At 42.5% G+C, this 4,644-nt stretch overlaps 1 protein-coding gene across 2 annotated transcripts in view; it reads left to right on the top strand.

Annotated features, from left to right (window-relative positions):
* The first annotated feature begins 330 nt into the window (after positions 1-330).
* TCEANC (transcription elongation factor A (SII) N-terminal and central domain containing) overlaps positions 331-4,644 on the top strand; it is an 8,259-nt gene continuing 3,945 nt past the window's right edge. The window contains exons 1-2 of one of the 2 annotated variants that reach the window (XM_006759080.2): positions 331-467; positions 829-912. The gene's annotated coding sequence lies outside the window, so the exon portion shown is untranslated. The remainder of the gene's footprint in view (positions 468-828; positions 913-4,644) is intronic. The other variant, XM_015560884.1, reaches the window with a different exon arrangement.

Below are 4,644 nucleotides of genomic sequence, written 5' to 3'. Positions count from 1 at the left end.
CACTGGGCCAAGACAGCTAGGGCTGTGAATGATTTCTTTATACTAAAATTGAGATGAGCTTAGTCTCTAGTGGAAGAAGCTGAGGGGGTCCTGAGCTCAGGTGCAGTGGGTACAAGCAAGGTGATCTGTATGAAAAGAATGAAGTTCGCCAGCAGAGAGGAGGGAGCATCCTGAATTTAATAAAAAGTATTGGGTGAGTAATTGTGAGCATTGGCCAGGTGTTTGCCAGATGTGCATCAGCGAATGAAACATGTCATTCTTAGGGTCTTGTGGGGGAGACGGACAGTAAAAAAATTTAATGTAATATGCACCATGAAAAACAGTGCAAATACTTGATGTTTTTAACAGGTTTCCTCATCTGTAAGATGGAAATGAGCCTGTCTCGGTTATTGTGAGGATCCAGATGACATGAGTGTACTGCAGGTGGAGTTGCTCAATAAATATACATTGCCTTCTGCTACTACAAGGTAAGAGGGGAAATGAATATGGGGAATTGAGTGCATCATGACACCTGACACAGGGCAGTCACCACTTGTAATTTATAGAGAAGGTTTTCGATTAGTGTGCCCAGCAGGTGTTTTTAATATTTCCTGATTTAACGGGGCTCATCTAGCCGAAGCGCAGTCAGGGAGGTTCTGTGCGTTCAGTCTGGGAGCAGGACGGCAGGCTGATAGCAGTGTCCCTGGGACGTTCCTGCTGCGGGCAGGAGTTAAGCCTGTGCAGTGGTCGCAGCTCTGGTTTCAATCAGAATCGCCTGGAGCGCTGACAGAATACCCAGGCCTACCTTCGGAGATTCTAATTTATTGTGATATCATTCTATCCCACAAGGGCCTGGCATTGCTGTTTTTGATTTTGCTGCTTACTTTCTCCAGATGGTTCGGATTTGCAGTGAGGATTGAGACCCACACAATGGTAACTGATACAGGCCAGGCTCAGGGAGCTATGGGGGCAAAGGCCCAGAGCTGTGAAGCTGGCTGAGCCTTCGGTGGTTCAGCCAGGCACAGGGGGGGCGGGCTGGAAGGGGGCGTTTCATTACCTGGCCAAGGACCTTGGTCCCATCCTGAGAGCAGAAGGCAATCCCTGAAGGGCTCTAAGTGGGAGAATGAGGGGATATCTTGGTAAGATATGTACTAGTTCAGTGGTTCTCAACCTTCCTAATGCCGCGACCCTTTAATACAGTTCCTCATGTTGTGGTGACCCCCAACCATAAAATTATTTTCATTGCTACTTCATAACTGTAATTTTGCTACTGTTATGAATCGTCATGTAAATATCTGATATGCAGGATGTATTTTCATGGTTACAAATTGAACATAATTAAAGCATAGTGATTAGTCACAAAAACAATATGTAATTATATATGAGTTTTCCGATGGTCTTAGGCGACCCCTGTGAAAGGGTCGTTCGACCCCCAGGTTGAGAACCGCTGTATTAGAGGATGACCCCTCTAATGAAGTGGCAGGAAGGCAGTGAGGATGTAAGTGGAGCTGGTCAGATGACAGCCAGCCCAGATTCGGTGTCCTCCTATGTGAGTCTCCTCGTGGATCGTGTCTATCTTTGTGGGTCGTAATTGGCTGCATTTTTCTGCCTGTATTTCTTCCACTGAGCTGGCAGCTCCTTCAAAGCAGAGACTATTGAGGCTCAGCATCTATCACGTACTAACTAGACACATACGAAATTCTTTATTAAATGAACTATGTAGAACTCGAAACTGGACACACAGCTCACTTTGTCTTTTTATGACAGTTCGCAAAATTTTGTGTCCCAGTTGCTTCCACACTAGACCCCCCCCCCCCACTAGGGTAATAAGTGATTTATATTCACCTGATTGCCCCATGGGGGGAATAGAAAGTTTGACAGGATTTAAATGCTGTTAAAAAGATGGAGAGCCCTAGCCGGTTTGGCTCAGTGGATAGAGCGTCAGCCTGCGGACTGAAGGGTCCCAGGGTCGATTCCGGTCAAGGGAGGACACATGCCCAGGCTCCAGACTCAAACCCCAGTAGGGGGCCCTCTCATTAATGTTTCTAGCTCTCTATCCCTCTCCCTTCCTCTCTGTAAAAATCAATAAAAAATATATATATTTTTAAAAAATGGAGAATGGAAAACAGTATGGCAGATCCTTGAAAAATTAAAAATAGAATTACCATATGATCCAGCAATCCCACTTTTGGTATATACCCAAAGAATTGAAAGCAGGGCCTCGAAGAAGTATTTGTACCCCCATGTTCATAGCATCTCTATTCACAAGAGCCAAAAGGTGGAGGCAACCCAAGTGTCCATCAGTGGATGAATGGATAAGCAACATGTGGCCTCTGTACTCAATGGAATATTTTTCAGCCTTAAAAAGGAAGGAAATCCTGGCACATGCTGCAACATGGATCAACACTGATGATATTACACTAAGTGAAATAAGCCAGTCATAAAAAGACAAATACTGTATGATTCACCTTATATGAGGTATATAAAGTACTGAAATTCATAGATATTGTAAATAGAATGATGGCTTCCCACGGCTGCAGGGAAGGGGGAGAGAAAGGAATGGGGAGTTAGTGTTTAAGGGCACAAAGTTTGTTTTGCAAGATGGAAAAAAAAGGTTCTGGAGGTTGGTTGCACAACACTGAATGTACTTAACACTTGTAAACTGTAGACTCGAAAAGGGTTAAGATGGTAAATTTTGTGGTCTATAGTTTACCACAATTAAAGATGGAAAATGAATAATTATGGAGGAGAGCTAAATAGAGGGACATATGGAATGAAGAGCAAAGTGCTTACACATGAACGCATTCACTTCTGTAGATTGATGTGCCTAAGAGACAAGTTTTGCTAGGATGCCAGACTGCTGCTCTCCTGGCACTAATGCCCTGGAGCTGTAGTTAAATTCCCCTTCAGAGTCTCCTTGAGACTCTGACCATTCGTTGAGAAATTCTGACCTGAGTTAAATATTGCCTAGTTGGCATGTGGGCACTGTAGACCTGTCTCTTATTAACCACCTTGTTAACCTCCAGCTAACTTCAATCCTGATTTTGTTGGTATTCATGCATATAGAGTGAATATAGAAGGCAGGCAGGATGAATATTTCTTCTTGGTTAGGAAACTTTCCAGCAAGTGGGGGAGGGCTTGGGACCTCATCATCATGACATGGCTGCTTGACTTCCTCCAGATCCCAAGATGTCAGGCGGACAATTTTGAGATAAATATCCAGCAATCGAGGGTCTTTTTTATTTTTCTGTGCTATCTGTCTTCTTTGTTTCCTGAGCCTTTGCTTTTGGGGGAAGTGGAATCTTAAAAAAGGAAAAATCATGGCCGTGAAGTACTGAATGGATAATTAGAAAAATAGCCACTTAAGATCCTGAATTGATGGCCCATTGAGTGACTATTAAATGACCGGGGGGGGGAAAAAAAGACTGCCAAGGTTGTCTACTTTCTGGTGGTAAAAATGCAAGACTTGGAATCTTGAGGAACAGGGAAACACCAGAAGGAATCTCATAGTTGTGGCCAAGAGGACTTAATTTTTTAAAGGGTACTTAATTCTTATATTTGGTGATAAGGTCTGAGAGGAGAGTCAACTGTTTTAGAGTCAGGGTAGACTCCTGAGGAGACTATGAATGCTAATCTGAATGCAAAGCCATGGTGATGGAGTACCTTTGCAGTATTCTGACTCCAGAGGGAAGGTTGGTTGACCCACTCACATTGCCATTTTTCAGTAGGCACATATATATTTTTAAAATATATAGTTTTATTGATTTCAGAGAGGAAGGGAGAGGAAGAGAGAGAGAGAGAGAAAAAAACATCAATGATGAGAGAGAATCATTGATTGGCTGCCTCCTGCACACCCCCTACTGGGAAATAGAGCCTGTAACCCAGGCATGTGCCCTGACCAGGAATCTAACCGTAACCTGGTTCATATGTCAACACTCAACCATTGAGCCACACCAACAGGGCTAGGCACATATCTTAAATGTATATAGAATTTATCATGGAATCATATTAGACTAATAACTTTTGTGATTATGAAAATAATACATAGTCATCATGGAAATCCGAAAAGAGTAAGAGAACAAATAAAATAACCTAAATCTTGCCATTCAGAAAATCCCAGCCTGACATTTTGTGTATATATTTTCAGCCTTTTCACATATGATTTTAAAGTAAAATTTGGTTCAGACTCTATATGTTGTTTTTAAATAACAGCTTTATTCAGATATAATTTATATACCATACAATTCCCCTATTTAACATGTATACTTTAGTACTGGAGGTTGGTTGCACAACACTGAATGTACTCAACATTACTGAACTGACCCCTTGAAAAGGGTTAGGATGGTTAATTTTAATGATATGTGTGGTTTTTAGTATATTGACAGTTGCACAACTTGTCACCACAATCACCTTTAGAGAAGATTTTCCACCTACCCCAAGAAAAACTGCACCCATTAACAGCCACTCCCCTTCTCATTTCACCCACTGGTGCCCCCACCCCCCAGCCCTAGCCAACCACCAGTTTCCTTTGTGTCTCTATGAATTTGCCTATTCTGGACATTTCGTATAAATGGAATCATACAATATGTGGTCCTCTGTGCCTTTCACTTAGCACAGTGTTTTCAAGGGTCATCCATGTTGGCGTGTGTATCAGAATCTCATTTC

Source organism: Myotis davidii, unplaced genomic scaffold (assembly GCF_000327345.1).
Source record: "Myotis davidii unplaced genomic scaffold, ASM32734v1 scaffold216, whole genome shotgun sequence".
NCBI lineage: Eukaryota > Metazoa > Chordata > Mammalia > Chiroptera > Vespertilionidae > Myotis > Myotis davidii.
The sequence above is the reverse complement of the archived record's forward strand: the minus strand, read 5'-3'. Positions and strand labels throughout refer to the sequence as shown.